This window comes from Talpa europaea, assembly GCF_964194135.1.
Source record: "Talpa europaea genome assembly, chromosome: 4".
NCBI classification, from domain to species: domain Eukaryota; kingdom Metazoa; phylum Chordata; class Mammalia; order Eulipotyphla; family Talpidae; genus Talpa; species Talpa europaea.
Window position 1 is genome coordinate 101,596,146 of NC_140070.1, and position 26,203 is coordinate 101,622,348.

The window sequence follows — 26,203 nt, forward strand, 5'->3', positions numbered from 1 at the left end:
ACCAGAGAGAGTGGGGAGCAGAACAGGCAGATCTACTGAAATACACTGCTAAGGGGAACACTGGGCGAGACAGGAGAGGTCTGCTGCGCTATGTGGGTCAGCTCCTTGGCCAGGGGGATCGAACTCATGCTGAAGTGGCTGGCAATAGCTTGATAGCACTGTTTTTAATCCCTGAGCCATCAGGGAGGCCTTGCAAAGATTCTTGTAGCCATATAAGGTAATATTCACAGATTCCAGAGATCAGGATGCAGCTATCTTTTGGGGAACCATGATTTTAGTCTACCACATTGGGATTTAAAAACCAAAATGACAATTTAAGAGTGTTAGCTAGTAATTAAATCATAATGAAAGAACAAATGAGTGGCTGAATAACAGGCATCCAGAATGAAGGAAAGGGGAAGACTATTCTCAAGGTTGGCATATTCCCTCCGAGGATATAGATGAGTCATGTTACTGTGGTCCACATACCAGCCATTGTGACCACACACAAGCTAGCATCACTTATTCTGATTGCAAAGAACTTTCTGATAATTTGGCTACATATGTAGATTTAAACTACACTGACAGACTATGCTGACCTGTGTCTCACCCTTGATACCAAAGTTTCTATCTGTCCCCTATTCCATTTCTCATTGTAAATATAAAAAATCAGAATTCTATTTTTTTCCTCATTAGATTCTATGAGTTTGGGTAACACATATCTGAGATGAGGGCTATCTGTTTTATAAGCTCAGAAATATAATTTTTAGCATAGTTACAGTAAGTCCGTCCCTAAAAGGGAAGTCAAACTAAATTGTAATCTCTTGGTCATTATTCCAAAGTCCTAAGGAAAGAGTGTAATTAGCCAAGCTCAAATTCATTTCCTACTCTGGAACAATCAACTATGGCAGGGGAACAAGGTTACTTTTATTTGATATTCATTTGGGAGGAATAGGTCAGTCTCCTCAAAAGGTCTTGGAGAGCTGGCAAACAAAGGAAATCATGGTCCACTGCAGTCTGTTGTAATTTAACTCTCAGAAGCATTATTTTTCCAAATGTCCCCTATACCGGCTACTGAATCTTCTCCATGATTATGCAGTTGTGTACATTTTCAGGATTCACAGTAAAACTACAGTTTCTCCTTCAATGTGTTCTTCTTTTACCAAATTAATCTCGATACAAATCTTTGATTTATAGTCTGTGGGTACCATTCCTCATCTACTTTCCCTGCACTTTTAGCCTTATCTATATTATCTCCTGGATTTTATTATTTAATATTTTTAAAATCACCTTATTCTATAATTAAATACATTAATTTAAAAAATAAATTCTCTCTACCATTAATGAAAAACTGATTATCACTTTCCTTAAATAGAAGATAATCATCCAAATAAGTATTGCTAGGTGGTAGCAACTTGCTTTTCATCACAGTGTTGACAGAGACTCCAGTACAATATACAGTTTATAGTTGATTTATTACCAGAGTTAAAGTTTATAAAGAAAATTGTGAAGAACTGAATCCATGTTTTTTCTTGCACTTCTTAGCCAGATCAGTCTTATCTTCAGTGACAGAGTCAGAATGTGGAGGGAGTGAAAGATTTGTAGAGGATCTCTTAGGCGGGATCAGGTGCTATGCCAGAGACCCAAGGACGGGGGTACTGCCTTTCCTCCAACCAAGAGTTAGAAGCTTCCTTGGGATCATAGGGCTGGAGTGGGCTGGAGGAACTTCAGCAAGAAGAAACTAGAGGGGGGGTGCTGGTTTTGTAGGGTCTAGGAGTCATAAGTAACCACTCACCACTTAAGAGCCCTCCAACAGAGAGTGCTAGAATTCTCCCTGAAAGTATCTAGGCAAGAAGCAGTCAGATTTGACCTGGTTGGCCCTGAGTCCTCAGTCACCAGCCAGGAAATACTGTCTTAGTGCTTTTACCTCTCTTTCCCCTGATTCCCCATTTTCTAAACTTGCAGAAATAAAACAAATGAAAGAGGAAATGACTGGAACAGAAGCCAACTGCACTCCCTTTGTGGAAGGCAGGCGATTGTTAGTAGAGGCCTTGCCCAGGAGAGGGGGAGGATATTGAAAGATTGACTAATATCTAGGTCCTGACATTCAAACTACCAAATAAGACTGAGTTTGTACATAAAAGACCGTAAGACTGTCTTTTTCCTAAAGTCAGTGAAAAGATACTGAGCTTGCTTTGATATTACCTGGTGGTGGTAAAAAAGTTTTCCCAGTAGATAAAGTTTAAAGGAGACATGGGAAACAAAACATAAAGTTGATTTTGATTGTGCCACAGTCACACTTGCTCAACATATTGTTTGCATAGTCATCATGGAAACTACGGAAGTGTAGGATCCCCACTAGGATGTTGCTGGGGTAGGAGTGCTTCAAGGAGGGATTTTCCTTTAGTGCTTCACTAGAGTAGAATATGTTTTGTCTAAGTTTTCTGAATGGCCTCCCTGGTGGCCTAGGGGTTGAGTCAGTGCTAACACCACAATAATCTGAGTTTGATGCCTGGCCAGGGAGCTAACCCACCTATTTTGCAGCAGACCTCTCCTGTCTTGCCCACTGCTCCCCTTAGCAGTGTATTTCTGTCAGTCTGCATGTTCTGCTCCCCACTCTGTCTCTGGTAAATCCTCTCATGCCCCGCACCTCTGGCCTACATCCCAACTCTTCTATGCAAAATAAACAAATAAACAACACAACACAAAACAACAAAAAACCAGAAAAGTCTGTTTATGTTGAAGGAGCTTTGAAAAAAATAAAATAAAAGCTTTCTGTTTTGCTACAATGCCCATTTCTGACAAGAGAGAGCAGGCTTTTGTTGAGGGCTTCGTCTTCATCTGTTGGCTTTCCTGACATGCACATTTCCTTGTCTAGAATCTATGAGGAAAAAAAAAAAACTCAGGGATTACCACTATGTCGTTCCTTGGGTCCCACAGTCCTTTATTCCCTGCAAATTCCAGAGTATTCTTACAGTTTTTTTCCCAAATATTTATTTATTTATGCATACAAGAGTTGGGATTTAGACCAGACGTGGTGGGGGCGGGGAGAGCATAAGAGGATTCGCTAGAGACAGAACAGAACAGGAGGATCTACTGAAATACACTGCTGAGGGGAGCAGCGGTCAAGACAGGAGAGGTCTGCTGTCTCATGTGGTTCAGCTCCCTGGCCAGGGATCAAACTCATACTGCAGTGGCTGTGGATAGCTTCACAGTTCTGAGACTTAACCCCATATGCCAGCAGGGAGGCCCCTCTTATGTTTTATTTTTATGTCCAGTTTTTTCAAATGTGCTTAGTGGGAGCAATCAGGAAAAGTACATCTCCTCCATTGTCCTGGAAACAGAAGTCATGGGTCACTTAGGTCTTAACTAACGCTTGCTGATTTGACTCAAATACATCATTTCTTTTTTTCTCACTCCTACCCTCCACACAAATACAAAAGGATAAAGGCACTAAATAGGTAATCTATTTTAATTGATTAATAATATAAATATTAAAAGGTGTGTTGATTTTTAAAAATTAAGTAAATAAAATAAAGGTGCAATTTAAGACATAGGTCTCTCTACCCTTGTAGATATTTTTATGCAGATAAGTGTTAAAAAACAAAGTTTAAGGGTGTAATTGACTTTATTAATTGATTCGAGAATTGGGCAATGTCTCATCTGGCAAGCAGAGAGCTACCCCAAGGGGTTAGGCAAATTGAAAGACAGGTAGAAAGGAGGGCCAGAGGAGGCCCATCAATAAGAAATAAAAACAGGGCATCTCTGGTGGCACAAGGGGTTAAGTCTCAGCACTATAAAGCTATCTGCAGACACTGCAGTACAAGTTGGATCCCCGGTCAAGGAGCCAACCCACATGACATAGCAGTTCAATCCCCGGGCAGGGAGCAACCCACATGGCGCAGCAGACCTCTCCTGTCTCATCTGCTGCTGCCCTCAGCAGTGTATTTCAGTCAGCTCATCTGTTCTTCTCCCTTTTCTGTCTCTGGTGAATCCTCTCACACCCAACCCCCCCTTACACCTCTGGCCTATATCCCAGTTCTTGGATGCACAAATAAAATAAATCTTAAAAAAAAAAAAAAAGAAAGAAAAACGAAATTTCGTTGGAGGAAAGTAAGAATTCAGGTGACGATGAGGGCGTCTCATTAGCTGAGCTGTGGGGTTTCCATTGGCTGAGCTTGTAGCTGGACAAGAAGGAAATCTTCCCTCCTGTCAGGGTCTGTAGAGCAGGGCTTTACTTTTGTCTAGGGGAGTTGAAGACTTCCTTGTTTGGGCTCAGTGGCAAGGAGTGGTAGAGTGTGAGAGCTCCCTCTATAGGCCTTCCTGACTCCAATTTCAGTTGAGGTTTTTTTTTTTTTAATTTTCAATATTATCTGCAAAAATATATGTACACAGACTAATGCTAGAATTAGTGAGCGGGTTAGTCCTGAAGCCCTCAGAATTTTAGGCCTTAGGAGCAGAAACAGTTACCTTGGGCTCAAAACCATGAGCAGAACTAAGTAATATGTTCCCTCTTCTGATCACACTGGCAGTGACAGGGTACTTGGCTGGTGGCTTCCCAATACACATATTCTTGTTCACTTGGGACAGATATAGCAGAATAGTCAGAAAGATACACACACACACACACACTGTAATGTAGTTGAATTAGACCAATAGAAAAGCGACTGAAATGGCTTAAATATAGCAACAAGAGCATGTGAACAATTAATTAGAAGTCCTGGTGAAATAAAGCTACCATTTGCTCATCACCACTATGTATTAGACACTGTAGAAACATTTTCTCCTTAATTTGTTAAGGTTGGCACTATGGCTCCCTTTGAACAAATAAGTAAACTGAGACCTAAGGAGTTTAAATAATTTATTAAAATCACATGTAATAACTGCAGAGCCCAACTTCAAGCCCCAGGCTGCTTGATTGAAAATCTGCTTTGCTGCTTGTCTCTTATGGAGGAGGGTGGGGTCTTGGGAGAGAGTCACATTAGGAGAGAAGGTAATGGAGGTACTTGGTATGGTTGGTGAGAAGCCCCCAAAAGATGGATATGTGTGAGTGGACTTCACTACCTTCTTCGGTCCCTCCTATCTCCTGTCTCCTGTGATGTGCATTGCTCTTCTGTCTGCAGTCTTTTCTTCCCAAGATAAACTTTTATTTCAAGGGGAAAGTCTAAACTGAATTCTGTTCTCTTCTCAGATCTGAAGGAAGTTGGCCAGCTCTCTTCTTCCTGAGAGTACATGATGAAGAGAGATGGGAGGGGGCCTACAGCATAAGACCCACTGCCAAGAACTTCTCAGGGTGGAGAGAACTCTGGAACATTTTTTCCACCCTGCATCAGACAGGGTAAAATTGATTAGCATTTAATTGGTTTCAGCTGTTTGTAACATGTTGCATAGAAAACTTAGATGTACTTTGCTAAATTCAAAATTCCTTATGGTTAACAGATTGAAAGCCAGAAATATCCTTTAAGAAACACCAGAAATCAGTGCTTTGGATTACATAGACTTCTTTGCTGTTGTTCATCCATTTGAAATGCTCTGGAAATGCCAAATACTTTGGATTGGGTGTGGTAAGACTCAAGCGGATAACTCTCAAGAAATCGAGATATTGAGATTGCAATTTTAGTTTTCCCTGCAAAACCATGTGATTCGGGGTAAATCTCTAAACCTTTCTAAATGTACCCAGGGTTCCTTGTCTAGGAAATGAGGAGATTGAGTCTAATGATCTCAAAGGTGCCTCTTTCACTCTAGCTGATGTTCATGATCCTGTTTACTGATGTTCGTTATTCCAATGCTTCAGTACGATTCTGGAAAAGCTGATACAACGCTCCCTGTTTCAGAGATGTGCAGAGCCAAACTGACAGAGTGCATTTTGGAACTCAGTGAAGGAGAGGTTTCAAAGAACACATATCAGTTAAAGTTCAATCAATTGGTATTTTACTCTCCAAAGGACAAAGGACAAATGAGAGACTGAGGATATTGCTGACTGCTTCACGGTTCATGCTTGGGCAAGAACACTTGTCCCCACCCTTCATGTCTCTGTGAAATGCAATTAAGGACACCCACCTGTTAATGCAGAAACCTTTGCTAAGAAGTTTAGACACATGGTAGGATGTAAATAGTGTATGTCAGAGACTGAGGGACACAGATGGGGGTATAGCTATAATAATTGCTTTTTCTCTCTCTTCCCGCCTGCTTTTCCCTGCATTTCCTTAAACTGCTGATTCTTCAACCTTCCCTTTGCCTTAGTTCTTCTCCCGTGCTATTTCTTTCTTGCCGAGTTGCCATCAGCAGGTCTTCTCTTTAGCAGTACTATTGGATGATAAATGTGGCGTCTAGCACAGAGAAACCTGATGGGAAGTTTCACACTGTAACTCAGTGGCTTGGCATGGCCGGAAAGGAGTCTTTCTGAATCCCTGTTCACCACCCACTTAATGTCATTGGAGTTGGGTTTTTTTTTGTTGTTTTTCCCTTACTTTAACCTCAGTTTAGCATTAAACTGACTATATTGTAAGCCTAGCTTCAAGGCTTGGAGAACTCCTGTTCCATCTCCAGCAGCCCCAGGAGCTTCTCCACTTCCCCCTAGAGCTGTAGAGATGAATGTGGACTTTTTTTTTCTTTTTAAACATTTATTTATGCAAGAACTGGGGTACAAGCCAGAGGTACAGGGCGGTGAGAGGATTCACCAGAGACAGGGTGGGGAACAGAACAGGCAGACTGACTGAAATACACTGCTGAGGGGAGCAGTGGGCAAGTCAGGAGAGGTCTGCTGTACCATGTGGGTTGCTCCCTGGCTGGGGATCAAACTCGTGCTGCAGTGGCTGCAGATAGCTTCGTAGATTGCATCTTAACCCCTTGTGCCACCAGGAAGGCCTGAATATGGACTTTCTTGTGCTTGAGAAAAAAGAGATGTGAGGTATCTCCGTGAATGACTTCCCCATTCACGAAAGCTAAGGACTCCCTATGCCTCTATGAATATAGCTAATGCTCAAAATAGCTACTGGACTCATAGCTGGTGCTGCTTTCTCCATGTTCCAGGACCCTTTGGGTCACAGACTCTCAATATGGGCAAGGCCAAAATTAGCTTTAGCAAATTGAAGAGCTGTTGTCTTTGGGTGAGATGATTCTCCAGGAGTTAATGCCCCTCACAGATGGAGTGGATTTGTGTTAACAAAACATGGCTGTGATATTAAAGGCAAGACTAGATATTGGAAGCTGTAGTTTCTTAGGAAAGCTTCACAAGTGTTGTATCAATATGAAATCCTTTATCCGATGTTAAGTTATTCACTGGGAATTTGAAGAGAGGCGGTTTAGTCTTGGTCATTAACTTACCTGTTAATGACCTGGAGATGCCAGTCTCACTAGATTGGAAATTGGATGAATAGTATTCTCTGCCCCAGAAATGTCATGTGTGCACCTGGGAAGGGAATGAAACTTGTTGGTAGCAAGTTCTTCCCAGTTTCATATGGTGGCTCTTCACCACAGTCTGGGTTGGACTGGCTTGCATGTGCTCTTCTCCATAAGCAGTGGAACATTCCATCCTCCTGAACACCCCTGGAGGAGCAGAACAAAGTGGAGACTTGAGTGAGCCCACCAGCACAGCAAGTCTTCAATGCTACACGCTTTTGTGTGTTAACTACTCCCTCACAGCCTGGTTTGCTCATGATTTTATTTAACGCCCCTGACTGAAAGAAAATAAAACAAAACCCTCCTGATTAAAACTTTCCCTGGAAACTTGGAAATTGTACATTATCTCAGGCATCATTTCTCTTAAGAGTTTACCTGTGGATAGTAATGTGAGAAGTTCATGGGATAGAAATGAGAAAAAGATGAAAGTGCATTATAAATGCTAAAGTGCTGGTATTGCTGAGTGTCGCCATTGGCATGTGAAACTCAAAGCCCTCTGCTCCACAGAGTTCTAATTTCTCTGTGCTGGGTCAGGGAACAGGGTACTGTTATCTGGTAACTTATATTATACATAAGCCTCCAAGGAGAAGCCCAATCTCATCCTTCCAGGCCAGCTCTCTTGGCAATAAACCCAGACTCATCTCATTAGGTTCTGATTCCACTTATCCTCACTATAGTCACAGCAACATCTTATACTTTACAAGGCATTTTCCCTAATTTCCAACTCTAGTTCACTTTGAGTTACCAGTGGATGATGGAAGAATACACAATTTAGTTCTTTTTGATTATGAAGAGAGACCATGAGGGAGCTTTTATTTATTTATTTTTTGAAGAGTTATTTATTTTATGCATACAAGAACTGGGGTACAGGCTAGAGGTGTGGGGGTGAGAGGATTCACTAGAGACAGAGTGTGGAGCAGAACAGGCAGATTGACTGAAATACATTGCTGAGGGGAGCAGCGGGTGAGTCAGGAGAGGTCTGCTGCGCCATGTGGGCAGCTCCCTGGCCAGCAATCAAACTTGTGCTGCAGTGGCTGCGGACAGCTTCATAGGTTGCGTCTTAACCCCTTGCACCACCAGGGAGGCCCAGAGCTTTTATTGTTGTAGTCGCTCTGTGCTCCCCACAATTTGCTCTGGTTCAGGTATGGAAGCGGTGAGTATGGTTGGAATCATCCCCAAGCTCCCCAGGACCCCAGTACAGCCTCTGATTTTCCTACAAGAAATCCTTTATGCACATCCTGGATGCACCCACATCCTCTGGGTTCCTCTGTCAGCCCTTCTGAATGCTTCTCTTCATTCGTCTGGCATCCTTTTAGTCTTTTAGGCTGAATTTATGTAAACTATTAAAGAGCCAAGTAGCATTATCTGATTTTTATAAATTGAACCATTGCTGCTTGTAAGAAAACAAGTCATGATTGTGAAAGTTGCCACGAACAAGTTCTATGCAGCTGCTTATGCACTGACCTTTATTAAAAACTGATTATAATTTTGGGAGGGGTCAGGACTGCTGAAAATATTAGGAATGGACTTGGAAATTCTATGCTTTCATTATGCCCATTTTCCCTAGTTATTTGTTTTCAACCAGCAATCGGACATATCTTAAGATATGATGCTATTGCCATCAGTCATAAATTTAATTTTCAACTGCTGCACCTTGGAAACCCAAGACACTCAGAAAATTGTTATTTATATGCAGAGAAAGAGATTTTATTTTAATCAATCAGGTTTACTTTAGCAGTAGTTAGATCAGCTGGGATGAACCTGCATTTTCTCCCTTGTTTGAAAAGTGATGAAATTGTGAGAGCTACTGTGTCCCATGATTATGCATTTAGATATTGTGCTATCAAAAAACACCAATAAACGAAAAACAATGAAATTAAACAGATAATTGGAGCAAACTCTATCTTCTTCCCACCCTTTTTCTGGGGACTATTTGAACATAAGCACTTTCACTAATGTCCAGGGAGTTTACATTCTGCTTCTTGTTAGGATGACTATTACGAACTCCTCCCTAAGTGAAAATTTTATGTTCTGAAGTCATTGTGTTTTTAGGCTTTGGTCCAAAGTGACTTCATCTTCTGCCTGCTGGGATTTAAGAGAGACTGCTAATATAAGGGCAGAAGTTTCATAAGCCAAAGATGTCCTTTTTTCTGACTCATGTTAAATAGAATTGGACTATGTATTAAGATGCCCATCAGGTTTCTTCAAATTCAATTAAGCGTTACAGAATTCTACTTGGCTCAATTATGAAATTAATTAAAATGCACATTGTAGGGCCTCCCTGGTAGTGCAGCAGTTGAGTGCTGGGTTGCGAAGCTGCCCGCAGCCTCTGCAGCGCCGGTTCGATCCCCGGCTGCTCCCTGGCCACCGGAGGAGGGTCCCACATGGCACTCAGACCTTTCCTGCCGCCCGCTGCTCCCCTTAGCAGTGTACTTCATCAGTCTGCCTGTTCTGCTCCTCGCTCTGGCTCTGGTGAATTCTCTCACCCTCCTGCACTTCTGACTGTACCGAGTGCTTGTATAAATCAATAAAAATAAATCTTTAAAAAAAATGCACATTGTAGAGCTTTGGCTATTCGGGGTTTTTGGTGATTCCATATGAATTTCATCAATAATTGTTCTATTTCTTTGAAGAATGACATTGAAATTTTGATTGGAATAGCATTGAATCTGTATATTGCTTTTGGTAGGATGGTCATTTTAATAATGTTTATTCTTCCAATCCATGAGCAGGGGATGTCTTTCCATTTCTTTGTGTCTTCTTCTATTTCTTTTAACAGTGTTTTATAGTTTTCTTTGTATAGGTCCTTTACCTCTTTTGTTAGATTTATTCGGAAATGGAGGCATCACACTCCCAGACTTCAAACTATACTACAAAGCCATAATCATCAAAACCGCATGGTATTGGAACAAGAACAGACATACAGACCAATGGAATCGAATACACAATCCAGAAATAAACCCACAGATTTATGGTCAACTAATCTTTGACAAAGGAGCAAAGACTATGCATTGGCGCAAAGAAAGTTTGTTCAATAAATGGTGCTGGGAAAACTGGGTCGCTACATGCAAAAGAATGAAGCTTGACCACTACCTCACACCATACACAAAAATCAACTCAAAATGGATTAAAGAACTAGACATAAGACCTGAAACCATAAAATACATAGAAGGAAATATAGGTGAAACACTATGGGATTTGCACATCAAAGACATCTTTACAGACACATCACCCAAAGCAGTGATAGTGAAGGCAAAGATAAACAGCTGGGACTACATCAAATTAAAGAGCTTCTGCACAGCAAAAGAGACAATAACAAAAACAAAGAGAAACCCCACCAACTGGGAGAAAATTTTTGCATACAACACTAATGATAAAGGACTGATCACAAAAATCTGCAAAGAGCTGATGAGACTCAGCAACAACAAAGAAAATAATCCAGTCAAAAAATGGGCAGAAGAGCTAAAAAGAAACTTCTCTGAAGAGGAAATGCAAATGGCCAACAGACATATGAAAAAATGTTCAACATCACTTGTAATCAGGGAAATGCAAATCAAAACTACAATGAGATACCATCTCACACCAGTGAGAATGGCACATATTAAAAAAACTAGCAACAACAAATGTTGGCGAGGGTGTGGAGAAAAAGGAACTCTTCTGCACTGTTGGTGGGAGTGCAAACTGGTCCAACCACTATGGAGAGCTGTGTGGAGATTTCTGGACCTACTAAACATAGAGCTTCCATATGATCCAGCAATTCCACTCCTAGGTATTTACCCAAAGGGCACAGAAACATCAATTCCAAAGAACACCTACACCCCTATGTTTATAGCAGCACTATTTACAATAGCTAAGCTTTGGAAACAGCCCAAATGCCCAAAAATAGATGACTGGATCAAGAAGATGTGGTACATATACACCATGGAATATTACTCAGCATTCAAAAAAGATAAACACATGCAATTTGCAGCAACATGGATGGCGTTGGAAGGGATCATGCTCAGCGAAATAAGCCAAAAAGAAAAAGAAAAATACCGGATGGTCTCACTCATAGCAGGAATCTAGAAAACTTAAATAAGGGACCAGGAAAATGAATATAAGAAAGTGAAAATCAAAATCAACAAACAACTATGAACCAGAGACACTTTTAGGGGGGTGGGGGGCGGGAGGGGAGGGATTGGGGTCAGAATGGGGCGTTTACAATTGTATGGGGGAATATAAAAATAAAATTTATTATTTAAATTAAAAAAAATGCACATTGTAGATATGCTAAAGTTAACCATGAATTGGCATTGAAAAGGCACAGGAATGTCCACTAAACTTCTAAAAATAACTGCTCTAGGAGACTAGTTTCTCAACCTCATATTAAACACATCAAAATTAATTTCAGCTGCATCCAAAAAGTTGGCATATTGAAGCAGCCCAGAAACTTTTTACATTTGTTTGAACAGAATGGCAAAAATAATTCCGGGGTTTCAAATGGAAATAAAGAGTTTGCTAATCATGAGCTTGTTTTTCAGAATGATGCAACCATCTTAGCAGCTAACATGGAGCCTTCTAGTAATTGACACCACTGTGAGCCAGAAAGTCAACCCTCCTGGCAGAGCTTGTGCTAGAACAAGGCTGGCACTTGTAAGTTCTCTCTCAAGTCAGCTACTCCAGCCATCAGAGAAGAAAAAAGTTTCAGAACTCACATTAAAGGATAATCTAAGATGGCATAAAAGATTTCTTGCAGAAGGGTGTTTATTGCAAAATGATCTTAGTGAGAAATTGAAACACTCCAATAGCAAAAAAGAGTATTAGTTAAGCAAAGGGTGAAACATTCATACAATGGAATTCTATACAATCATAGGATAATGTTATATTGTGGTATTATTAGAGTTCATTAGAAAACTTTATGATGTATTAATTATATTTATTATTAGCAAAAATGTTAAAAAATTGTAGATTACAAAAGTAAACTATGGCTTTTTCAAAAACAATGCCAAAAATGTGTATTTTTCTCTGTGTATTTTCCTATCTGATCTTCATAATCAAAGAGAAGGGAAACAAATGCCAATAAAAGAAATTTTATTTGCAAAAGTGTCTGAATGATGGGACAGTTTTCATCTCTTTTTTAAGCTAAAATTCTCAAATTACTTGGCTTTTTGGAGATACCATTTACTTGAAGTTCTCATTAATTTTTCAAAAATATCTGTCACTTCCTGTCATATTTGGGAGTTTTCTGTTTTGACTTATGTCATATCTCTGGGAAATTAAATTTGTGCCAGTCATTGGAAATGACCTTAGTTTTGTTTCTGAGTTGCCTCTTTAATTTGTTAGGTGGGGTTAATAGCCATTAAATTCGTTCAAGAGGCCATCAGGCCTGAAATAATTATTATTGCAGAAACCTCCCTGGATAAACTCCATTCTCAAAGCAACATGAAAGCCTAAGGATCTGAAAATTAGAAGCATGCTCTCAGGCATTTCCCGAATGTTAAAGACAGATCAGTTTTCTTGATTAAGGATGGGGAATCCAGGTTTTGACCAATAAGACTGAGCTGGGGAGATATTAGGCCTTAGGTGAATATATTCGTATGTGGGAAGATCCCTGTCCCAGGCCTTTCACAACACAGAGAAAGACTCTAGGTTAGATGGGAAATTACACTAAATCCTATTTTTCAAGATTGCCAGGAAACTAAAGCACTGTTGTACTAGCTACTCCAGATTTGAAACATGAGTTAAAAAAGAGGGGTGCCCCTCTGCCACTCCTTTGCCCCCGCTGGCATCATCTTGTGGTCTCTTCTTCTCATAGCTGTCCTGCCACTGTCCACCGTTCTCTGCCTCACTTAGTCAGCCTCCAGGCTCAGGTGTGCCACTTATGCATGCCCACCCCACCCTCCAGGTATCCATCATCAGGTGTACCCTGCGCCCACAATCCCAAGCACCTCCTGCATTCAAGGCCACAGGTGATAGCCACAGAGGCCAAAGGTGCAAAAGCCTGAGCAATCTTCATTTATCCTACATGGAGGATAACGGCAACATTTCTCTGTGCTACCAGTCTTTCTTTGGTGACCCCACTTGCACGTTTTAGGGAAAGAGCAGAAACTCTAAAACACAGAGGCATGGCTGGAGAATGCAGTTGCTTCGTGCCCATGCTGGGGATCAGGAAATCTAGCTTGGAGGAAGGGGAAAGTGAGGAAGAGTAGAGAGAGACTGAAGGAAGGGCCTAGTAAGGTGGTAAGATCAGGGTGCCAAGTATGGCACAGGCAGGAAAAGAGTAAGAGGCTGTCTGGGAGTGGAGAACTGCTGAAGAAGGGGTGGGGAAAAGTGTGGTTGGTAAAGCAAAGGCTCTTTCAATGAAGAGCTCGGGATTATAAATAGTGTATTTGAACACATTTTTATCTTTCTCCATCACTCTCATTGCACTTTAGCTGGATATTAACAGTCTAAGGTTATTCACTTAGCACATTTAAGATTTCCTTTTACCCCTCATGTTCTAAGCCTCATTACAATGTTCTTAGTTAGGGATTTACTTTTATTTGTCTTTTTGTTAGCAAGAATGAACTTTCGATCTCAAGACTTACATACTTCTTTCACTCTAGAGAATTCTCAGGTATTACTTTATTGCTAAGCAACTTATTTTCATTCTCTTTTTCTAGTCCTCATCTTATACGCATGTAACCACTCTTTGTATATTTAGACTCTTTGTCTCTCTGTGTTGAATTTGGGGTGAATTCTTCAGTTTGATCCTCCTAGTGACCATTACTTTCTTTACTAAATTATCAAAGTTCATTCCATCTATTTTTAAAATTTCAAGAACTAACTTTCCATTTTCAAGAGTTCTATTTGGTTATTTTGTATATTCATCTCTTCTTGTTTCATTTTTTTCCTGCTTTTCTTCCATAATGGTGAGCTCCTTTTATAAATGTTGTTTTCTTATTATTTCTTTGCACTTCCTTGTTTAAATCAATTTGTTATATATTGTTCATTAAAATGATTTTCTTTCTAGAGTGAATTGATGTTCTCACTTCATAATTTATTAACAGTACTTTTTTTAGGATCTAGATTTCATGGGTCTCAGAATTTTGATTTGCAAGATTATTTTGAATTGAATACTTTTGTTGTTTTTCTTTGGTCTGCTTTTTTCTTCTCCTCACGCCCTGTGTCTATTCCTCTAAATCTGTTGGTTTTGTGGTTATCTTTTTACTTGCTTCCCTGAAATTCTATTTCAGAAACAAGTGCTATGAAGGCAGTTCAAGGATCTTGGCCCTGGTTGTTTACATGCAACTGAGGGGGTACCAGGGATCCCAAGCTGTTAAGAGATGCATTCTTTTTTTTTTTTTTTTATTGGATGGTATCACTTTTTTTTTTTAATAAATTTTATTGTTATATTCCCCATACAATTATTGCAGCCCCCCCATTCTGACCCCAATCCCTCCTCTCCCGCCCCCGCCCCCGCCCCCGCCCCCGCCCCCGCCCCCGCCCCCTAAAAGTGTCTCTGGTTCATAGTTTTTTGTTGATTTTGATTTTCACTTTCTTATAGTTATTCATTTTCCTGGTCCCTTATTTAAGTTTTCTAGATTCCTGCTATGAGTGAGACCATCCGGTATTTTTCTTTTTCTTTTTGGCTTATTTCGCTGAGCATGATCCCTTCCAGCGCCATCCATGTTGCTGCAAATTGCATGTGTTTATCTTTTTTGAATGCTGAGTAATATTCCATGGTATATATGTACCACATCTTCTTGATCCAGTCATCTATTTTTGGGCATTTGGGTTGTTTCCAAAGCTTAGCTATTGTAAACAGTGCTGCTATAAACATAGGGGTGCAGGTGTTCTTTGGAATTGATGTTTCTGTTCAACATCACTTGTCATCAGGGAAATGCAAATCAAAACTACCATGAGATACCATCTTACACCAGTGAGAATGGCACATATTAAAAAAACTAGCAACAACAAATGTTGGCAAGGGTGTGGAGAAAAAGGAACTCTTCTGCACTGTTGGTGGGAGTGCAAACTGGTCCAACCACTGTGGAAAGCTGTGTGGAGATTTCTGGACCTACTAAACATAGAGCTTCCATATGATCCAGCAATTCCACTCCTAGGTATTTACCCAAAGAGATGCATTCTTTAAAAGGGGCCCAGTTATCTGCATGCACAAAGGCAAAGGAAGCAGACTCTTGGAGTGAAAGATTTTTTAAAAATAGAATTGGAGTACATAGGGAAAGAAAGAGAGAATTTCAAATAATAGTTTCCCAATAGAGCTCCAAGTATTGCCCACCCTCTTGTGCGCAAATGCCCAGCCAAACAGGCTCACCCCAAAGCAGGGCTGCTGAGGCCTGAAAGCTTGTCACAAGTCTAAGGCACCTTCTGACAAGGAACCACAAGAAAGGGGTTAAGCAGAGCCCAGAGACCTGGGGTATAATCAGCATAAAACACATAATCCAACATGAATTCAAAATAACAACTGCCATTGTCTCTGCCAAGGACCAGGAGTGTCTTCCCCATGTGTCTCTCACTTTCATGTCTCTTTTTCAAGTATCTCTTCACCTATGTCCCTACATGGCTCTCTTCCACCAGTCTCTCCCCACCCCCATTCCACCCTTTATATATCTACCTCACCCTTTATATATCTACCCCCATTCCTTCCTTTATATATCTACCTCACTCCTTACAGCTGCCCCCACTCCCAGTCAGGAAGTCCTATTTTTGGCACGCTGGGACTTGTAATATAAGTCCGTTCATATAAGTGGGGGCAGTGAAAATAGTGTCCATTCACTCTCCTCCCTCTTTCATGGAAATGTGTGTACAATCTGGTAAGGTCAGAGACATCTCAGACTCAGTCACCAGGCCAACACGTGACTTGGTTCTTCTCCTAGATACAAGGCTGGATCTGTGTTCTCTCATCTCCCTAGGCACATCTCTCCTAACTCATAGCTCAGGCAGCCTAAAACAGGACCCTTGTCTCAAGCGGAATAGATTCCTGGTCATGCAGCGATTACCACCTCAGTCTGGACCTGGCCACCAGCAGTTCCATTGCTTCAGCCCAACTCACTCTTTGATATTCTGATGCTTTTTCTCATCCATGAAGGTAGTAATTTTATCCCCTTGAATTCATCAGTGTTTTTCTTTTTTGTAGTTTATTTATTTTTTTCCATGTGTTTGAGGGAAAAATAGCAAAGTCAAATTGTGACCCTCCTGTCCCATCTTATTTTATTATAACTCCAGCAGCTGCTTTTAAAAATCTACTTTGAAATTAAAAAAATAACATAAATAAAAATCTACTTTGTCATGCTTTTACTTTTCTGTGACTGAAAATCAATCATTAATTAATATCTGTCACTAATTGATGGGAATTTTATAATCAGCAAAGTTAGAATGATTTGCAGATAATAAAAATAATAGGGCATGAGTTTCCCTACCAATACTCAAACTGTTCTCACTGAATCACGAGCTCTGTAGCTAAAATTGATTTGCAAATTCAGATCTGTGATCTTTCAAGACCTAAAACCCAGAAAAGCTTGGCATATTTACTTAAGACTTTCTTTTAAAAGATGCATGACATAGAATTTTAGAGCTCAAAGGCACACATCTTAGTTCCCTCATTTCTGAACCTGGAAAAGGAGTCTTAGAGAAATTAAAGATTTTACTCAAGGTTACATGGCAGATTGGTAGCAAAGCTAGAGCTTGAATAAATTGGTTCTTCTAGTCTGCTTTTCTCCAACAAAGTTGTCTGTAGCATATATCAAAAGTGAAAGAACTAGGATGCTTGAGAAATGAATTTTACTGCAATGCTTAATTATTTATAAAGTGGAGGCATTTCACCAAACAAATCACATCTGGGTTTCTTAAGGTCACAATTTCAATTTACTGTGTGTTTTTCAAATGCAAATATGTGCATACCAGCACTTTTTGCTCCAGATAGAAAGCAGAGCTAGTCAGAATGCTTCTTATTCTGTCTCTCACATGGCTATGTCCTATTAAGTGTTTAATTGAGATAAATATAACAGAATAAGAAATAAGAGTAGAGAGGAAAATAGAAGCATTATATATTTCAGGGTCTATAGTTAAAAACATCGGAAACTGGCTGATTAAGCAGATAAGCAATTTATTATAAGGGTTTTGTATAGCTCACAAAATTGTGGTGAAGAATAATCAGGTCTAAGGATAAGCTTCCAGACACAGGACCCTAGACTTAGGCCTCAGAAACAGAGCACTCATGATAGGTTGGACTAGAAGCTTACAGGAACTTGTCTTCACTAAAACTATCACTGCCACTAGTAGCAATGCCATTTCTGGGTTGAAAGAGTTCCTGGACCCTATTCCACTGTGGATGGAGGCTTCCCTAGGCCAACGAGAAATGCTTTGGACATCTGCAGCACCTCTCAGAATTCAACTCACTCCAAATAAGTTTTGACATACTTGGGATAGTATCAGATTCCTTGGGTTAAGGGCTCAGTCTCAAGACTACCCTCCACTTCAGACCCCAGTTGCAAGCTTAGGTTTATCAACTGTGCTTCTGACTGACACTAAATCAGAGTTTCCCAGGACACTCACTGCAAGTTTGATTAATTTGTTAGCGTGGCTTACAGAACTCAGGAAACCCATTCACTCACTAGATCACTGATTTATGACAAAGGTATTAATCAGGAAGGGAGGCATAGGTCAAGGTTTGGGAAAGGGTGTGGAGTTTTCATGCCCTCTCAAGGGGTGCCATTCTCCCCAAATCTCCATATGTTCACCAACCCACCAAAGCCCCTCAAATCCTGTTCTCTTGGATTTTTATGGAGGCTTCGTTGCATAAGCATGACTGATTAACTCAGTGGCTATTGGTGATGGATTTAACTTTCAGTCCTCTGCCCTCCCCAAAGTTTGGGAGCAGGGGAGATGCAGAAAGTTTCAACTCTTTAACTACTTGGCTGATCCCCCTGCCAACCCACTGACATGGCTAGGTGCTTCCCCAAAGTCATTATTAATGTAACAAGAGACACCTATATCACTCTCACAACAAGAAATTCTCAAGTTTTTTGGGATCTGTAAGCAAGGAGCTATTGAGGAAGACCAAATGTATATGCTGTGAACATGTAGTATAATGGTAATTCTCCCGCCGTGGAGCTCAAACTGCAATCCTTGCTGAAAGCCAGACACCTCTCACCACCCCCAGCAGCCACACTGGCAAAGCTGCCTTCTTCAAGCTGGAATCTGGTATGCTTGGATATGTCCAATTGATGTGCTCTGTTTCATGCATTAATAAGCCAGCTATAAAAGAGGGGTTGGAGAAGCAAGTTTTCTGTCTTGGTGTAGGGTAAGGAAAAAATGTCAGGCTTTTCTGCCCTCCCGCCATCAGGATAGATGATGGATCCTTGCGGTCCTGAATGCATGCCTGATGGCGGGCACCTGGAATATGGTGTGGGCATATGTAGATGGGATCCACCTGGGCTAAGACGGGGCTTTTAAGGGCGGTGTCACGAGGACGCCAGCAGAAGCCGAAAGAGAAGCCAAGAAAGAAGTAGCAGAAGCCGAGAGAGAAGCAGAGAAGGCCGGAGAGCCCAGATAGAGTGAAGACTTGCCTGCCAGCCTCCTGGCCCCCTAGCCCCTCTGCCTGCTGTGTACCGGGTAAATCCCAATAAAAGACCTGCAAAATCCACTGAGGACTCTGACTCCTCCTTTACCTGGTCTGCTGGATCAGAAAACCTGCACTGTGTTCATTCCTGACCCTGCACTTGGAGAGCCAGGGATCTGAACATGGAAAATTCCCCATATATAACAACAATGTTCAGGTACCTGGCAAGTAGAAAGTTTGCCAATATTTTCTACATTTAATAAATTAATATTGGCAAACAATAAAGTCAAAGTGCCCACAGAGGTGCATGTGGGATAAGGCCATCCATTGTGTTAGTATTGCAGTGACACTTGTAAATGCATTCTCCACCCTCCCCACGCTGCACTGTCTCCCCAGAGGCTGACCTATAGGGACTGCATCATCCAGCTTCCTTGCCCTCTGTCTCCAGTTGGATTTGGCTGGTGGGAGCTGCTGCCAGATGTGAAGGTAGCATAAGGGTGAGATTTGAGCATTTACTCCCCCAGTGCCATCCTGACTGCATTGCAGGTTGTTTCTTGCCACGCTCTGGGGTCCTGGCTGTTGCTCCTTTCTCCTGCTGCTTCAGGTCTAGTGCTTCTCAATATTAACTAGCTCTTGGGTACTTACTCATCTCGTGTGGCTTCCCTTATTCTTCCTCACCTGGATCCTGAGAAACAATTTTGCCCATCCCCACTGTGACAAATGTCCAGGTCTTACTTTCTCATCTCACCAATCAAGGTGCTAGAACATATTTTCTTCTCCAGCTGAAATCACTGATCAATTGAATTAAAGACATTATTTAAAAATATGACAGAAGGAATAAGTCATTAACATTTCAAAAAATGTATTTTCTATAGTCATAGGCAGGTTCTTGTCAGTTCTAGCCATGTGTCATAAAAAGCTCTTTAAAAAAATCATGAAGATTAAAAAAAGTTAATAGGGAGGAAAAGCGGCAGGTCCCAGAGAGAACTGGGACACGGAAGATAAACGGACGACTCCAGCAAACTGCCCAAAGAAGAAAGTTGCCATAAAAGAGGACCAGAAGGGAGGGAAGCGCAGAACCCTGCTCCCCTCCCCCGCCCACAAAGTCGGCACTCTCCAACCGGCAGAGAGGAGGGAAACAACAAACCAAAAGGGCCAACAAGAAAACCGGACGCAGCAAGCGGGACTGTGAGTGGAAAGGAACTATTTCAGCCACCACACCCCGTGAACGGGAGCTGTGGAGAACCCTGCAGGATCCACCGCTGAGGTGAGCTCCAGGTGCCATTAAAGAGAGCCCCGCCCCCAGGAGGAGACCAGCACCAGCACACAGCCCCGGCCGCGCCCGGTAAGCTTGCTCGGAAAGCGGAGCGCTGATCCAGATCGGATCGCAGCTGCCCAGGTCCCCGCGCCTGCGACCTAGGCTTGCGGGGAGACCGCGGAGGCCCTCCCTGAGTGAGCAGGAACAAGGCGCCCAGGCAGGGAAGCGGGATTCAAAAGGCGCCATTCCCGCGCCACTGATCTGGGCTACAGCCCGCGTCCTGGAACTGAGGGCTTTGGAACTGAGACCCGGGGCACGAAATTAGGGGCGTGGGTTCCCCACGACGGTGGGGCACAAGGCAGACACAGCACCCCAAAGCCGTTGAGGTGTACCCTACCATCCCCGCTCTGCTCCCTGTCCCACGGGGTGGAAAATCAGCTCCCCAAGGGCTCTAGGAGAGATCTCTGGCGCCACCTAGCGACTTGAAGCCAGCAGAGGCTCCTGAAGGAGCTAGTGGCCAGCTGGGGAGTTAGCCCACACCGGGCCCTTCCGAACAAGTAGTCTGAGCCCACAGGGAGAGCGAGCACCCACAGCCGGGGCAGACCAGGCGCGCAGAAGAGTGTGCCTGAGACCAGACGCGCAGGGAGTGTGTCCCACATCACCATTTTAGAACAGGGACATTTCTTCAGTAAAGACTACCTGCAGAAGGCTTCCTCAGGAGCCAGAGGTGAGCGGGGGAAGTTCGCCCACGCCAGACCCCCTCTGGCCTGCAGTCCAAGCCCAGAGGGGGAGCAGGAACCCACTGCCGGGGCAGACCAGGCGCACAGGGGAGTGTGTCCCCACATCGGCATTTTAGAACAGGGACCTTTCTCCAGTAAAGACTGCTTGAAACTGACAGATGACTCCTGGAGGAACCAGAGGGGAGCAGAGAAGCCCACCCAAGATGCCGGCCAGTCCCAACAACACAGTGTCCCAACGCATACGGCAAATTAGAAAACAGACAGTAGGGAGGAGAAGAACCACACGCAACCTAGCAACTCTCCAGAGAAAAAGCACACCACAAAAAGAAAACCAGCCCCCAGATTGCAACGACAATAACTTGGAAGAATTTCTGAGCCTTCCAGAAAGAGAATTTAAAATTGCCGTGATTAAAAAACTGACAGAAGTTATAAAGGAAAACAATGATAAGGGAAAAATAATCAACGATCAGAAGAATGCAATTGAGTCCCTAGAGAGGGAAAACAATGGTCAGAAGAAAGAAATTGAGTCCCTAAAGAGGGAAGTAAAAGAAATGCAGGAGATCAAAGAATTAATGGAAGAACTAAAGAATTCTGGGAAAAGCAATGAAAGCAGAATAGATGAAATGGAAGAACGAATAAGTAATCTTGAAGACACAGAAATAAAAAGAACCAAAACAGAAAAGGAAAGAGAAGTACGAAGGAAAAAGAACAAGGAAAGACTTCGGGAACTATCTGACTCCATGAGGAAAGGAAATATAAGAGTTATAGGAATACCAGAAGGAGAGGAGAGAGATGTAGGAACAGAGAAAATATTCAAAGAGATAATTGAAGAGAACTTCCCAAATGTGAAGAAGGAGCTGAAAATTGATATACAAGAAGCAAGAAGAACACCAAACTTCCACGACGAAAGGAAAAATACAGCAAGACACATAATAGTAAAGCTCCCAAGAATCCAGGACAAGGAAAAAATAATGAAGCTGGCAAGAGGGAAGAAACAGATAACATTCAAAGGAAAACCAATCAGGCTGACATCAGACTTCTCCAAAGAAACACTACGGGCAAGGAGAGAGTGGAGGGACATAGTCAACAGACTCCAAGAAAACAGATGCCAACCAAGAATACTCTATCCCACAAAGTTCTCCTTCCTCTTTGAAGAAAGAATATGGACCTTCCCAGACAAACAAAAACTCCGGAATTTCATTGCAACTAAACCCCCACTCCAAAAAATACTACAATGAGTCCTAAAGCCAGAACCTCAGAGGGACGAATAACAATGAAAGAAGGCCAAAAAAAAAAAAAAGTTATTAAAAGAATAAATAAATAAAATCAAAGGAAAGACAAACACAATGGCAAATACAGATGTTAACATATCAATATTAACTCTAAATGTAAATGGACTAAACTCTTCAATAAAAAGACACAGAGTTGCAGCCTGGATTAAGAAACAAAACCCAACCTTTTGCTGTCTCCAGGAAACACATTTAGCTACAAAAGATAAAAATAGGCTCAAAGTTAAAGGATGGAAAACAATCCTACAAGCAAATGGACCAAAAAAGAAAGCAGGAACAGCTATACTTATATCAGATAAAACAGATTTCAAACTCACAAAGATAAAAAGAGACCCCAATGGTCACTACATTATGATCAAGGGGACAATACTTCAAGAAGAAATAACACTCATTAACATATACTCACCAAATGAAGGAGCACCAAAATATATCAGACAACTGTTGTCCTCTCTGAAAACAGACATCAGAGAAAACACATACGTAGTGGGAGACTTCAACACACCACTATCAACAATGGATAGATCAACAAGACAAAAAATAAGTAAAGAAACCAAAGCTCTAAATAAGGACCTAGAGCAATTGGGCTTAACAGACATCTATAGAACACTAAACCCCCAAAAAACGGAGTACACATTTTTCTCAAGCGCACACGGATCATTCTCCAGGATCGATCACATACTGGGGCACAAGACAAACATCAACAGATACACCAAGATTGAAATCATATCAACCATCTTTTCTGACCATGAAGGCATCAAACTAGAAATAAACCATAAAAAGAAGGCAAGGAACTTTCCTACCTCATGGAGATTAAAAACCACACTACTGGAAGACCATTGGACTAATGAGGAGATCAAAGAAGAAATTAAAAAATTTTTTGAATTGAACGACAAGGAGGACACCAATATCCTAAATGTATGGGATGCAGCAAAAGCAGTAATAAGAGGAAAATATATAGCAATAGAAGCTCACATCAAGAAACAAGAAAGAACACAAAGAAACAACCTAATCTCGAAGCTCAAAGATCTAGAAAAAGAACAACAAAAAAACCCCAAAACCAGTAGAAGAAAAGAAATAATAAAAACCAAAGCAGAAATAAATGAAATTGAAACTAAAAAAACAATCCAAAAGATCAATGAAACCAAGAGCTGGTTCTTTGAAAAAATCCATAAAATAGACAAACCCCTAGCCAGGCTCACAAAGGAAAAAAGGGAGAAAGCACAAATAAACAGGATCAGAAATGAAAGAGGAGAAATCACAATGGACACAGCAGAAATCAAAAGAATAATCAGTAACTACTATGAACAGTTATATGGAAACAAGTTTAACAATCTAGAGGAGATGGACAAATTCCTACAACTCTACAATCACCAAAGCTAGATAAAAAAGAAATAGAACACCTAAACAGACCAATTACAATTAGCGAAATAGAAATGGTAATCAAAAACCTCCCCAAAAACAAAAGCCCAGGACCTGATGGATTTACAAATGAATTCTACCAAACATTCAGAGACGAATTAGTGCCTATCCTTCACAAACTCTTCCAAAAAATTGAGAAGGAAGGGACAATACCAAACACGTTTTATGAAGCCAACATTACACTAATACCAAAACCGAACAAGGACAACACAAAAAAGGAAAACTACAGGCCAATCTCCCTAATGAACACTGATGCAAAAATCCTCAATAAAATTTTAGCTATCAGAATCCAACAATGTATCCATAAGATAATTCACCACGACCAAGTAGGATTCATTCCAGGGACACAAGGATGGTTTAACATCCGAAAATCAATCAACGTTATCCAACACATCAACAAAAAGAAATATAAAAACCATATGATAATATCAATAGATGCTGAGAAAGCTTTCGACAAAGTGCAACACCCATTCATGATAAAAGCCCTTGAAATTCTTGGGATACAAGGAACATACCTCAACATCATAAAGGCCATCTATGACAAGCCAACAGCCAGTATCATTCTCAATGGTGAAAAGCTGAAAGCAATTCCATTAAGATCTGGAACAAGACAAGGCTGTCCACTCTCACCACTGCTTTTCAATATAATACTGGAAGTCCTAGCCAGGGCAATAAGACAAGAGAAAGACATCCAAGGAATCCAAATAGGAAAAGAAGAAGTCAAACTATCACTATTTGCAGACGATATGATATTATACATAGAGAACCCCAAAAACTCCACAGAAAAGCTAATTCAACTCATCAATCAGTTCAGTAAAGTGGCAGGATACAAAATCAACACGCAAAAGTCAGTAGCCTTCCTATACACAAACAATAAATCTGAAGAAGAAGAAATCAAAAAAACCATCCCTTTTGTTATTGAAACAAAAAAAATCAAATATTTGGGAATAAATCTAACAAAAGAGGTAAAGGACCTATACAAAGAAAACTATAAAACACTGTTAAAAGAAATAGAAGAAGACACAAAGAAATGGAGAGACATCCCCTGCTCATGGATTGGAAGAATAAACATTATTAAAATGGCCATCCTTCCAAAAGCAATATACAGATTCAATGCTATTCCAGTCAAAATTTCAATGTCATTCTTCAAATAAATAGAACAATTATTGATGAAATTCATATGGAATCACAAAAAACCCCGAATAGCCAAAGCTCTCCTGAAAAAAAAAGAAGGGAATGGAGGCATCACACTCCCAGACTTCAAACTATACTACAAAGCCATAATCATCAAAACTGCATGGTATTGGAACAAGAACAGACATACAGACCAATGGAATCGAATAGAAAATCCAGAAATAAACCCACAGATTTATGGTCAACTAATCTTTGACAAAGGAGCAAAGACTATGCATTGGAGCAAAGAAAGTTTGTTCAATAAATGGTGCTGGGAAAACTGGGTCGCTACATGCAAAAGAATGAAGCTTGACCACTACCTCACACCATACACAAAAATCAACTCAAAATGGATTAAAGAACTAGACATAAGACCTGAAACCATAAAATATATAGAAGGAAATATAGGCAAAACACTACGTGATTTGCACATCAAAGACATCTTTACAGACACATCACCCAAAGCAGTGATAGTGAAGGCAAAGATAAACAGCTGGGACTACATCAAATTAAAGAGCTTTTGCACAGCAAAAGAGACAATAACAAAAACAAAGAGAAACCCCACCAACTGGGAGAACATTTTTGCACCCAACACTAATGATAAAGGACTGATCACAAAAATCTGCAAAGAGCTGATGAGACTCAACAACAACAAAGAAAATAATCCAGTCAAAAAATGGGCAGAAGAGCTAAAAAGAAACTTCTCTGAAGAGGAAATGCAAATGGCCAACAGGCATATGAAAAAATGTTCAACATCACTTGTCATCAGGGAAATGCAAATCAAAACTACCATGAGATACCATCTTACACCAGTGAGAATGGCACATATTAAAAAAACTAGCAACAACAAATGTTGGCGAGGGTGTGGAGAAAAAGGAACTCTTCTGCACTGTTGGTGGGAGTGCAAACTGGTCCAACCACTGTGGAAAGCTGTGTGGAGATTTCTGGACCTACTAAACATAGAGCTTCCATATGATCCAGCAATTCCACTCCTAGGTATTTACCCAAAGGACACAGAAACATCAATTCCAAAGAACACCTGCACCCCTATGTTTATAGCAGCACTGTTTACAATAGCTAAGCTTTGGAAACAACCCAAATGCCCAAAAATAGATGACTGGATCAAGAAGATGTGGTACATATATACCATGGAATATTACTCAGCATTCAAAAAAGATAAACACATGCAATTTGCAGCAACATGGATGGCACTGGAAGGGATCATGCTCAGCGAAATAAGCCAAAAAGAAAAAGAAAAATACCGGATGGTCTCACTCATAGCAGGAATCTAGAAAACTTAAATAAGGGACCAGGAAAATGAATATAAGAAAGTGAAAATCAAAATCAACAAAAAACTATGAACCAGAGACACTTTTAGGGGGGTGGGGGCAGGAGGGGAGGG